Source organism: Synchiropus splendidus, chromosome 16 (genome assembly GCF_027744825.2).
Source record: "Synchiropus splendidus isolate RoL2022-P1 chromosome 16, RoL_Sspl_1.0, whole genome shotgun sequence".
Classification (NCBI taxonomy): domain Eukaryota; kingdom Metazoa; phylum Chordata; class Actinopteri; order Syngnathiformes; family Callionymidae; genus Synchiropus; species Synchiropus splendidus.
The window spans coordinates 2349091-2362967 of NC_071349.1; positions in this window are offsets into that span (position 1 = coordinate 2349091).

The following is a 13877-nucleotide window of genomic DNA, read 5'->3' on the forward strand; positions in this document are numbered from 1 at the left end:
AAAGTCATCATCATTTTTAGGCTTGGTGTTCCGGAATCGACCTTATCTCAGGATGAAAAATCGTTTTCTGCATTGTCCCATAACTTTCCAGGGAAGCTTCAGAACATGAAATTTTGACCTCCCACTATAGCAGAAAGGCTCTTTCTAGTAGTTGCACATCAAATCTAAGCTGTCTGAAGTGTTTTTCGAAAGTTATCAACATTTTTATGTTTGGCGTTCCGGAACCCACCTTATCTCAAGCTGAAAACGCGTTTTCTGCATTGTGCCATAACTTTGCAGGGAAGCTTCAGAACATGAAATGTTCACCTCCCACTATAGCAGGAAGGGTCTTTCTAGTAGTTGCACATCAAATCTAAGCAGTCTGAAGTGTTTTTCGAAAGTTATCTACATTTTTATGTTTGGCGTTCCAGAATCGACCTTATCTCAGGCTGAAAACGCGTTGTCTGCATTGTGCCATAACTTTGCATGGAAGCTTCCGAACATGAAATTTTAACCTCCCACTATAGCAGAAAGGGTCTTCCTAGTAGTTGCACATCAAATCTAAGCTGTCTGAAGTGTTTTTCCAAAGTTATCAACATTTTTATGTATGGCGTTCCGGAATCAACCTTATCTCAGGCTGAAAACGCTTTTCGCGCTTTGTGCCATAACTTTCCAGGGAAGCTTCAGAAAATGAAATTTTCACCTCCCACTATAGCAGAAAGGGTCTTTCTAGTAGTTGCACATCAAATATAAGCTCTCTGAAGTGTTTTTCCAAAGTTATCAACATTTTTACGTTTGGCGTTCCGGAACACACCTTATCTCAGGCTGAAAACGCGTTTTGTGCATTGTGCCATAACTTCTCAGGGAAGCTTCAGAACATGAAATGTTCACCTCCCACTATAGCAGAAAGGGTCTTTCTAGTAGTTGCACATCAAATCTAAGCTGTCTGAAGTGTTTTTCCAAATTTATCAACATTTTTATGTTTGGCGTTCCGGAATCGACCTTATCTCAGGCTGAATGCGCGTTTTACGCATTGTGCCATAACTTTGCAGGGAACCTTTAGAACATGAAATTTTCACCTCCCACTATAGCAGAAAGGGTCTTTCTAGTAGTTGCACATCAAATCTAAGCTGTCTGAAGTGTTTTTCCAAAGTTATCAACATTTTTATGTTTGGCGTTCCGGAATCGACCTTATCTCAGGCTGAATGCGCGTTTTACGCATTGTGCCATAACTTTGCAGGGAACCTTTAGAACATGAAATTTTCACCTCCCACTATAGCAGAAAGGGTCTTTCTAGTAGTTGCACATCAAATCTAAGCTGTCTGAAATGTTGTTCCAAAGTTATCAACATTTTTACGTTTGGGGTTCCGTAACCCACCTTATCTCAGGCTGAAAACGCGTTTTGTGCATTGTGCCATAACTTCTCAGGGAAGCTTCAGAAAATGAAATTTTCACCTCCCACTGTCGCAGAAAGGGTCTTTCTAGTACTTGCACATCAAATCTAAGCTGTCTGAAGTGTTTTTCGAAAGTTATCAACATTTTTATGTTTGGCGTTCCGGAATCGACCTTATCTCAGGCTGAAAGTGCGTTTTACGCATTGTGCCATAACTTTGCAGGGAACCTTTAGAACATGAAATTTTCACCTCCCACTATAGCAGAAAGGGTCTTTCTAGTAGTTGCACATCAAATCTAAGCTGTCTGAAGTGTTTTTCCAAAGTTATCAACATTTTTATGTTTGGCGTTCTGGAATCGACCTTATCTCAGGCTGAAAACGTGTTTTACGCATTGTCCCATAACTTTGCAGGGAAGCTTCAAAACACGTAATTTTCACCTCCCACTATAGCAGAAAGTGTCTTTCTAGTAGTTGCACATCAGATCTAAGCTGTCTGATGAGTTTTTCCAAAGTTATCAACATTTTCATGTTTGGCGTTCCGGAATCGACCTTATCTCAGGCTGAAGACGCGTATTACGCATTGTGCCATAACTTTGCAGGGAAGTTCCAGAAAATGAAATTTTCACCTCCCACTATAGCAGAAAGGGTTTTTCTAGTAGTTGCACATCAAATCTAAGCTGTCTGAAGTGTTTTTCGAAAGTTATCAACATTTTTATGTTTGGCGTCCCGGAACCCACCTTATCTCAGGCTGAAAATGCGTTTTCCGCATTGTTCCATAACTTTGCAGGGAAGCTTCAGAACATGAAATTTTCAACTCCCACTATAACAGACAGCGTCTTTCTAGTAGTTGCACATCAAATATAAGTTGTCTGAAGTGTTTCTCGAAAACTATCAACATTTTTATGTTTGGCGTTCCGGAAACGAACTTATCTCGGGCTGAAAACGCGTTTTCATCATTGTGCCATAACTTTGCAGGGAAGCTTCAGAACATGAAATTTTCACCTCCCACTATAGCAGAAACGGTCTTTCTAGTCGTTGTACATCAAATCTAAGCTGTCTGAAGTGTTTTTCTAAAGTTATCAACATTTTTATGTTTGGCGTTCCGGAACCCATCTTACCTCAGGCTGAAAACGCGTTTTCTGCATTGTTCCTTAACTTTGCAGGGAAGCTTCAGAACATGAAAGTTTCAACTCCCACTATAACAGACAGGGTCTTTCTAGTAGATGCACATCAAATCTAAGTTGTCTGAAGTGTTTTTCGAAAGCTATCAACATTATTAAGTTTGGCGTTCCGGAAACGACCTTATCTCGGGCTGAAAACGCGTTTTCCGCATTGTGCCATAACTTTGCAGGGAAGCTTCAGAACATGAAATTTTCACCTCCCACTATAGCAGAAAGGGTCTTTCTAGTCGTTGTACATCAAATCTAAGCTGTCTGAAATGTTTTTTCCAAAGTTATCAACATTTTTATGTTTGGCGTTCCGGAACCCTCCTTATCTCTGGCTGAAAACGCGTTTTCTGCATTGTGCCATAACTTTACAGGGAAGCTTCAGAACATGAAATTTTAACCTCCCACTGTAGCAGAAAGGGTCTTTCTAGTAGTTGCACATCAAATCTAAGCTCTCTGAAGTGTTTTTCCAAAGTTATCAACATTTTTAAGTTTGGCGTTCCGGAACCCACCTTATCTCAGGCTGAAAACGTGTTTTCTGCATTGTGCCATAACTTTGCAGGGAAGCTTCAGAACATGAAATTTTAACCTCCCACTATAGCAGAAAGGGTCTTTCTAGTAGTAGCACATCAAATCTAAGCTGTCTGATGAGTTTTTCCAAAGTTATCAACATTTTCATGTTTGGCGGTCCGGAACCCACATTATCATAGGCTAAAAACGCGTTTTTTGCATTGTGCCATAACTTTGCAAGGAAGCTTCAGAACATGAAATTTTCACTTCCCACTATTGCATAGAGGGTCTTTCTAGTAGTTGCACTTCAAATCTAAGCTATCTGAAATGTTTTTCCCAAAGTTATCAACATTTTTATGTTCGGCGTTCCGGAACCCACCTTATCTCAGGCTGAAAACGCGTTTTCTGTGTTGTGCCATAACTTTGCAGGAATGCTTCAAAAATGAAATTGTCACCTCCCACTATAGCAGAAAGGGTCTTTCTAGTAGTTGTACCTCAAATCTAAGCTGTCTGAAGTGTTTTTCCAAAGTTATCAACATTTTTTTTTTTGGCGTTCCGGAAAACATCTTATCTCAGGCTGAAAACGCGTTTTCTGCATTGTGCCATAACTTTGAAGGAGAGCTTCAGAACACGAAAGTTTCATCTACCACTATAGCAGAAATTGTCTTTCTAGTAGTTGCACATCAAATCTAAGCTGTCTGAAGTGGTTTTCCAAAGTTATCAACATTTTTATGTTTGGCGTTCTGGAACCCACCTTTTTTCAGGCTGAAAACGGGTTTTCTGCATTGTGCCATAACTTTGCAGGGAAGCTTCAGAACATGAAATTTTTACCTCCCACTATAACAGACAGGGTCCTTGTAGTAGTTGGACATCAAATCCAAGCTGTCTGAAGTGTTTTTCCAAAGTTATCAACATTTTTATGTTCGGCGTTCCGGAACCCACCTTATCTCAGGCTGAAAACGCGTTTTCTGTGTTGTGCCATAACTTTGCAGGAATGCTTCAAAAATGAAATTGTCACCTCCCACTATAGCAGAAAGGGTCTTTCTAGTAGTTGTACCTCAAATCTAAGCTGTCTGAAGTGTTTTTCCAAAGTTATCAACATTTTTTTTTTTGGCGTTCCGGAAAACATCTTATCTCAGGCTGAAAACGCGTTTTCTGCATTGTGCCATAACTTTGAAGGAGAGCTTCAGAACACGAAAGTTTCATCTACCACTATAGCAGAAATTGTCGTTCTAGTAGTTGCACATCAAATCTAAGCTGTCTGAAGTGGTTTTCCAAAGTTATCAACATTTTTATGTTTGGCGTTCTGGAACCCACCTTTTTTCAGGCTGAAAACGGGTTTTCTGCATTGTGCCATAACTTTGCAGGGAAGCTTCAGAACATGAAATTTTTACCTCCCACTATAACAGACAGGGTCCTTGTAGTAGTTGCACATCAAATCCAAGCTGTCTGAAGTGTTTTTCCAAAGTTATCAACATTTTTATGTTTGGCGTTCCGGAACCCACCTTATCTCAGGCTGAAAACGCATTTTCTGCATTGTGCCATAACTTTGAAGGAAAGCTTCAGAACATGAAAGTTTCACCTCCCACTATAGCACGAAGGGTCTTTCTAGTAGTTGCATATCAAATATAAGCTGTCTGATGTGTTTTTCCAAAGTTATCAACATTTTTATGTTTGGCGTTCCGGAACCCACCTTATCTCAGGCTGAAAACGCGTTTTCTGCGTTGCGCCATAACTTTGCAGGAAAGCTTCAAAAATTAAATTTTCACCTCCCACTATAGCAGAAAGGGTCTTTCTAGTAGTTGCACCTCAAATATAAGCTGTCTGAAGTGTTTTTCCAAAGTTATCAACATTTTTATTTTTGGCGTTCCGGAAAACATCTTATCTCAGGCTGAAAACGCGTTTTCTGCATTGTGCCATAACTTTGAAGGAAAGCTTCAGAACACGAAAGTTTCACCTACCACTATAGCAGAAATTGTCTTTCTAGTAGTTGCACATCAAATATAAGCTGTCTGAAGTGTTTTTCCAAAGTTATCAACATTTTTACGCTTGGCGTTTCGGAACCCATCTTATCTCTGGCTGAAAACGCGTTTTCTGCATTGTGCCATAACTTCTCAGGGAAGCCTCAGAACATGAAATGTTCACCTCCCACTATCGCAGAAAGGGTCTTTCTAGTAGTTGCACATCAAATCTAAGCTGTCTGAAGTGTTTTTCGAAAGTTATCAACATTTTTATGTATGGCGTTCCGGAATCGACCTTATCTCAGGCTGAAAACGCGTTTTACGCATTGTGCCACAACTTTGCAGGGAGACTTCAGAACATGAAATTTTCTCCTCCCACTACAGCAGAAAGGGTATTTCTAGTAGTTGCACATCAAATCTAAGCTGTCGAAAGTGTTTTTCCAAACATATCAACATTTTTATGTTTGGCGTTTCGGAATCGACCTTATCTCAAGCTGAAAACGCGTTTTCTGCATTGTGCCATAACTTTGCAGGGAAGCTTCAGAACATGAAATTTTAACCTCCCACTATAGCAGAATGGGTCTTTCTAGCAGTTGCACATCAAATCTTAGCTGTCTGAAGTGTTTTTTCAAAGTTATCAACATTTTTATGTTTGGCGTTCCGGAACCCACCTTATCTCAGTCTGAAAACACGTTTTACATATTTTGCCATAACTTTGCAGGGAAGCTTCAGAACATGAAATTTTCACGTCCCACTATAGCAGAAAGGGTCTTTCTAGTAGTTGCATATCAAATCTAAGCTGTCTGAAGCGTTTTTCGAAAGTTATCAACATTTTTATGTTTAACGTTCCGGAATCGACCTTATCTCAGGATGAAAAATCGTTTTCTGCATTGTCCCATAACTTTGCAGGGAAGCTTCAGAACATGAAATGTTCAACTCCCACTATAGCAGAAAGGGTCTTTCTAGTAGTTGCACATCAAATCTAAGCTGTCTGTAGTGTTTTTCGAAAGTTATCAACATTTTTATGTTTGGCGTTCCGGAACCCCCCATATCTCAGGCTGAAAACGCGTTTTCTGCATTGTGCCATAACTTTGCAGGGAAGCTTCAGAACATGAAATTTTAACCTCCCACTGTAGCAGAAACGGTCTTTCCAGTAGTTGCACATCAAATCTAAGCTGTCTGAAGTGTTTTTCGAAAGTTTTCAACATTTTTATGTTTGGTGTTCCTGAATCGACCTTATCTCAGGCTGAAAACGCGTTTAACGCATTGTGCCATAACTTTGCAGGGACGCTTCAGAACATGAAATGTTCACCTCCCACTATAGCAGAAAGGGTCTATCTAGCAGTTGCACATCAAATCTAAGCTGTCTGAAGTGTTTTTCGAAAGTTATCAACATTGTTATGTTTGGCATTCCAGAATCAATCTTATCTCAGGCTGAAAACGAGTTGTCTGCATTGTGCCATAACTTTGCATGGAAGCTTCAGAACATGAAATTTTCACCTCCCACTATAGCAGAAAGGGTCTTTCTAGTAGTTTCACATCAAATCTAAGCTGTCTGAAGTGTTTTTCGAAAGTTATCAACATTTTTACGTTTGGCGTTGCGGAATCGACTTTATCTCAGGATGAAAAATCGTTTTCTGCATTGTCCCATAACTTTGCAGGGAAGCTTCAGAACATGAAATTGTCACCTCCCACTATAGCAGAAAGGGTCTTTCTAGTAGTTGCACATCAAATCTAAGCTGTATGAAGTGTTTTTCAAAAGTTATGAACATTTTTATGTTTCGCGTTCCGTAATCGACCTTATCTCAGGATGAAAAATCGTTTTCTGCTTTGTCCCATTACTTTCCATGGGAAGCTTCAGAACATGAAATTTTGACGTCCCACTATAGCAGAAAGGGTCTTTCTAGTAGTTGCACATCAAATGTAAGCTGTCTGAAGTGTTTTTCGAAAGTTATGAACATTTTTATGTTTCGCGTTCCGTAATCGACCTTATCTCAGGATGAAAAATCGTTTTCTGCTTTGTCCCATTACTTTCCATGGGAAGCTTCAGAACATGAAATTTTGACGTCCCACTATAGCAGAAAGGGTCTTTCTAGTAGTTGCACATCAAATCTAAGGTGTCGAAAGTGTTTTTCCAAACATATCAACATTTTTATGTTTGGCGTGTCGGAATCGACCTTATCTCCGGCTGAAAACGCGTTTTCTGCATTGTGCCATAACTTTGCAGGGAAGCTTCAGAACATGAAATTTTAACCTCCCACTATGGCAGAAAAGGTCATTCTAGTAGTTGCACATCAAATCTAAGCTGTCTGAAGCGTTTTTCGAAAGTTATCAACATTTTTATGTTTAACGTTCCGGAATCGATCTTATCTCAGGCTGAAAACGAGTTGTCTGCATTGTGCCATAACTTTGCATGGAAGCTTCAGAACATGAAATTTTCACCTCCCACTATAGCAGAAAGGGTCTTTCTAGTAGTTGCACATCAAATCTAAGCTGTCTGAAGTGTTTTTCGAAAGTTATCAACATTTTTATGTTTGGCGTTCCGGAATCGACCTTATCTCAGGCTGAAAACGCGTTTTACGCATTGTGCCATAACTTTGCAGGAAAGCTTCAGAAAATGAAATTTTCACCTCCCACTATAGCAGAAAGGGTCTTTCTCGTACTTGCACATTAAATCTAAGCTGTCAGAAGTGTTTTTCGAAAGTTATCAACATTTTTACGTTTGGCGTTCCGGAATCGACTTTATCTCAGGATGAAAAATCGTTTTCTGTATTGTCCCATAACTTTGCAGGGAAGCTTCAGAACATGAAATTTTCACCTCCCACTATAGCAGAAAGGGTCTTTCTAGTAGTTGCACATCAAATCTAAGCTGTCTGAAGTGTTTTTCGAAAGATATGAACATTTTTATGTTTCGCGTTCCGTAATCAACCTTATCTCAGGATGAAAAATCGTTTTCTGCATTGTCCCATAACTTTCCATGGGAAGCTTCAGAACATGAAATTTTGACCTCCCACTATCACAGAAAGGGTCTTTCTAGTACTTGCACATCAAATCTAAGCTGTCTGAAGTGTTTTTCCAAAGTGATCAACATTTTTACGTTTGCCGTTTCGGAACCCACCTTATCTCAGGCTGAAAACGCGTTTTCTGCATTGTCCCATAACTTTCCAGGGAAGCTTTACAACATGAAATTTTGACCTCCGACTATAGCAGAAAGGGTCTTTATCAACATTTTTATGTTTGGCGTTCCAGAATCGACCTTATCTCAGGCTGAAAACGCGTTTTACGCATTGTGCCATAACTTTGCAGGGAAGCTTCGGAAAATGAAATTTTCACCTCCCACTAAAGCAGAAAGGATCTTTCTAGTAGTTGCACATCAAATCTAAGCTGTCTGAAGTGTTTTTCGAAAGTTATCAACATTTTTATGTATGGCGTTCCGGAATCAACCTTATCTCAGGCTGAAAACGCGTTTTACGCATTGTGCCATAACTTTGCAGGGAACCTTTAGAACATGAATTTTTCACCTCCCACTATAGCAGAAAGGGTCTTTCTCGGAGTTGCACATCAAATCTAAGCTGTCTGAAGTGTTTTTCCAAAGTTATCAACATTTTTATGTTTGGCGTTCTGGAATCAACCTTATCTCAGGCTGAAAACGCATTTTCTGCATTGTGCCATAACTTTGCAAGGAAGCTTCAGAACATGAAATTTTCACCTCCCACTATAGCAGAAAGGGTCTTTCTAGTAGTTGCACGTCAGATCTAAGCTGTCTGAAGTGTTTTTCGAAAGTTATCAACATTTTTATGTTTGGCGTTTCGGAACCCACCTTGTCTCAGGCTGAAAAATCATTTTCTGCATTGTCCCATAACTTCTCAGGGAAGCTTCAGAACATGAAATTTCGACCTCCCACTATAGCAGAAAGGATCTTTCTAGTAGTTGCACATCAAATCTAAGCTGTCTGAAGTGTTTTTCCATAGTTATCAACATTTTTATGTTTGGCGTTCCGGAATTGACCTTATCTCAGGCTGAAAACGCGTTTTACGCATTGTGCCATAACTTTGCAGGGAAGGTTCAGAAAATGAAATTTTCACCTCCCACTATAGCAGAAAGGGTCTTTCTAGTAGTTGCACATCAAATCTAAGCTGTCTGAAGTGTTGTTCCAAAGTCATCATCATTTTTACGCTTGGTGTTCCGGAATCGACCTTATCTCAGGATGAAAAATCGTTTTCTGCATTGTCCCATAACTTTCCAGGGAAGCTTCAGAACATGAAATTTTGACCTCCCACTATAGCAGAAAGGCTCTTTCTAGTAGTTGCACATCAAATCTAAGCTGTCTGAAGTGTTTTTCGAAAGTTATCAACATTTTTATGTTTGGCGTTCCGGAACCCACCTTATCTCAAGCTGAAAACGCGTTTTCTGCATTGTGCCATAACTTTGCAGGGAAGCTTCAGAACATGAAATGTTCACCTCCCACTATAGCAGGAAGGGTCTTTCTAGTAGTTGCACATCAAATCTAAGCAGTCTGAAGTGTTTTTCGAAAGTTATCTACATTTTTATGTTTGGCGTTCCAGAATCGACCTTATCTCAGGCTGAAAACGCGTTGTCTGCATTGTGCCATAACTTTGCATGGAAGCTTCCGAACATGAAATTTTAACCTCCCACTATAGCAAAAAGGGTCTTCCTAGTAGTTGCACATCAAATCTAAGCTGTCTGAAGTGTTTTTCCAAAGTTATCAACATTTTTATGTATGGCGTTCCGGAATCAACCTTATCTCAGGCTGAAAACGCTTTTCACGCTTTGTGCCATAACTTTCCAGGGAAGCTTCAGAAAATGAAATTTTCACCTCCCACTATAGCAGAAAGGGTCTTTCTAGTAGTTGCACATCAAATCTAAGCTCTCTGAAGTGTTTTTCCAAAGTTATCAACATTTTTACGTTTGGCGTTCCGGAACACATCTTATCTCAGGCTGAAAACGCGTTTTGTGCATTGTGCCATAACTTCTCAGGGAAGCTTCAGAACATGAAATGTTCACCTCCCACTATAGCAGAAAGGGTCTTTCTAGTAGTTGCACATCAAATCTAAGCTGTCTGAAGTGTTTTTCCAAAGTTATCAACATTTTTATGTTTGGCGTTCCGGAATCGACCTTATCTCAGGCTGAATGCGCGTTTTACGCATTGTGCCATAACTTTGCAGGGAACCTTTAGAACATGAAATTTTCACCTCCCACTATAGCAGAAAGGGTCTTTCTAGTAGTTGCACATCAAATCTAAGCTGTCTGAAGTGTTTTTCCAAAGTTATCAACATTTTTATGTTTGGCGTTCCGGAATCGACCTTATCTCAGGCTGAATGCGCGTTTTACGCATTGTGCCATAACTTTGCAGGGAACCTTTAGAACATGAAATTTTCACCTCCCACTATCGCAGAAAGGGTCTTTCTAGTACTTGCACATCAAATCTAAGCTGTCTGAAGTGTTGTTCCAAAGTTATCAACATTTTTACGTTTGGCGTTCCGGAACCCACCTTATCTCAGGCTGAAAACGCGTTTTGTGCATTGTTCCATAACTTCTCAGGGAAGCTTCAGAAAATGACATTTTCACCTCCCACTATAGCAGAAAGGGTCTTTCTAGTAGTTGCACATCAAATCTAAGCTGTCTGAAGTGTTTTTCCAAAGTTATCAACATTTTTATGTTTGGCGTTCTGGAATCGACCTTATCTCAGGCTGAAAACGTGTTTTACGCATTGTCCCATAACTTTGCAGGGAAGCTTCAAAACACGTAATTTTCACCTCCCACTATAGCAGAAAGGGTTTTTCTAGTAGTTGCACATCAAATCTAAGCTGTCTGAAGTGTTTTTCGAAAGTTATCAACATTTTTATGTTTGGCGTCCCGGAACCCACCTTATCTCAGGCTGAAAATGCGTTTTCCGCATTGTTCCATAACTTTGCAGGGAAGCTTCAGAACATGAAATTTTCAACTCCCACTATAACAGACAGCGTCTTTCTAGTAGTTGCACATCAAATATAAGTTGTCTGAAGTGTTTCTCGAAAACTATCAACATTTTTATGTTTGGCGTTCCGGAAACGAACTTATCTCGGGCTGAAAACGCGTTTTCATCATTGTGCCATAACTTTGCAGGGAAGCTTCAGAACATGAAATTTTCACCTCCCACTATAGCAGAAACGGTCTTTCTAGTCGTTGTACATCAAATCTAAGCTGTCTGAAGTGTTTTTCTAAAGTTATCAACATTTTTATGTTTGGCGTTCCGGAACCCATCTTACCTCAGGCTGAAAACGCGTTTTCTGCATTGTTCCTTAACTTTGCAGGGAAGCTTCAGAACATGAAAGTTTCAACTCCCACAATAACAGACAGGGTCTTTCTAGTAGATGCACATCAAATCTAAGTTGTCTGAAGTGTTTTTCGAAAGCTATCAACATTATTATGTTTGGCGTTCCGGAAACGACCTTATCTCGGGCTGAAAACGCGTTTTCCGCATTGTGCCATAACTTTGCAGGGAAGCTTCAGAACATGAAATTTTAACCTCCCACTATAGCAGAAAGGGTCTTTCTAGTCGTTGTACATCAAATCTAAGCTGTCTGAAATGTTTTTTCCAAAGTTATCAACATTTTTATGTTTGGCGTTCCGGAACCCTCCTTATCTCAGGCTGAAAACGCGTTTTCTGCATTGTGCCATAACTTTACAGGGAAGCTTCAGAACATGAAATTTTAACCTCCCACTGTAGCAGAAAGGGTCTTTCTAGTAGTTGCACATCAAATCTAAGCTCTCTGAAGTGTTTTTCCAAAGTTATCAACATTTTTAAGTTTGGCGTTCCGGAACCCACCTTATCTCAGGCTGAAAACGTGTTTTCTGCATTGTGCCATAACTTTGCAGGGAAGCTTCAGAACATGAAATTTTAACCTCCCACTGTTGCAGAAAGGGTCTTTCTAGTAGTAGCACATCAAATCTAAGCTGTCTGATGAGTTTTTCCAAAGTTATCAACATTTTCATGTTTGGCGCTCCGGAACCCACATTATCATAGGCTAAAAACGCGTTTTTTGCATTGTGCCATAACTTTGCAAGGAAGCTTCAGAACATGAAATTTTCACTTCCCACTATTGCATAGAGGGTCTTTCTAGTAGTTGCACTAAAAATCTAAGCTATCTGAAATGTTTTTCGCAAAGTTATCAACATTTTTATGTTCGGCGTTCCGGAACCCACCTTATCTCAGGCTGAAAACGCGTTTTCTGTGTTGTGCCATAACTTTGCAGGAATGCTTCAAAAATGAAATTGTCACCTCCCACTATAGCAGAAAGGGTCTTTCTAGTAGTTGTACCTCAAATCTAAGCTGTCTGAAGTGTTTTTCCAAAATTATCAACATTTTTTTTTTTGGCGTTCCGGAAAACATCTTATCTCAGGCTGAAAACGCGTTTTCTGCATTGTGCCATAACTTTGAAGGAGAGCTTCAGAACACGAAAGTTTCATCTACCACTATAGCAGAAATTGTCTTTCTAGTAGTTGCACATCAAATCTAAGCTGTCTGAAGTGGTTTTCCAAAGTTATCAACATTTTTATGTTTGGCGTTCTGGAACCCACCTTTTTTCAGGCTGAAAACGGGTTTTCTGCATTGTGCCATAACTTTGCAGGGAAGCTTCAGAACATGAAATTTTTACCTCCCACTATAACAGACAGGGTCCTTGTAGTAGTTGCACATCAAATCCAAGCTGTCTGAAGTGTTTTTCCAAAGTTATCAACATTTTTATGTTTGGCGTTCCGGAACCCACCTTATCTCAGGCTGAAAACGCATTTTCTGCATTGTGCCATAACTTTGAAGGAAAGCTTCAGAACATGAAAGTTTCACCTCCCACTATAGCACGAAGGGTCTTTCTAGTAGTTGCATATCAAATATAAGCTGTCTGATGTGTTTTTCCAAAGTTATCAACATTTTTATGTTTGGCGTTCCGGAACCCACCTTATCTCAGGCTGAAAACGCGTTTTCTGCGTTGCGCCATAACTTTGCAGGAAAGCTTCAAAAATTAAATTTTCACCTCCCACTATAGCAGAAAGGGTCTTTCTAGTAGTTGCACCTCAAATATAAGCTGTCTGAAGTGTTTTTCCAAAGTTATCAACATTTTTATTTTTGGCGTTCCGGAAAACATCTTATCTCAGGCTGAAAACGCGTTTTCTGCATTGTGCCATAACTTTGAAGGAAAGCTTCAGAACACGAAAGTTTCACCTACCACTATAGCAGAAATTGTCTTTCTAGTAGTTGCTCATCAAATATAAGCTGTCTGAAGTGTTTTTCCAAAGTTATCAACATTTTTACGCTTGGCGTTCCGGAACCCATCTTATCTCTGGCTGAAAACGCGTTTTCTGCATTGTGCCATAACTTCTCAGGGAAGCCTCAGAACATGAAATGTTCACCTCCCACTATCGCAGAAAGGGTCTTTCTAGTAGTTGCACATCAAATCTAAGCTGTCTGAAGTGTTTTTCGAAAGTTATCAACATTTTTATGTATGGCGTTCCGGAATCGACCTTATCTCAGACTGAAAACGTGTTTTCTGCATTGTGCCATAACTTTGCAGGGAAACTTCAGAACATGAAATTTTCACCTCCAACTATAGCAGAAAGGGTCTTTCTAGTAGTTGCACATCAAATCTAAGCTGTCTGAAGTGTTTTTCCAAAGTTATCAACATTCTTATGTTTGCCGTTCCGGAATCGACCTTATCTCAGGCTGAAAACGCGTTTTACGCATTGTGCCATAACTTCTCAGGGAAGCTTCAGAACATGAAATTTTCACCTTCCACTATAGTAGAAAGGGTCTTTCTAGTAGTTGCTCAACAAATCTAAGCTGTCTGAAGAGTTTTTCCAAAGTTATCAACA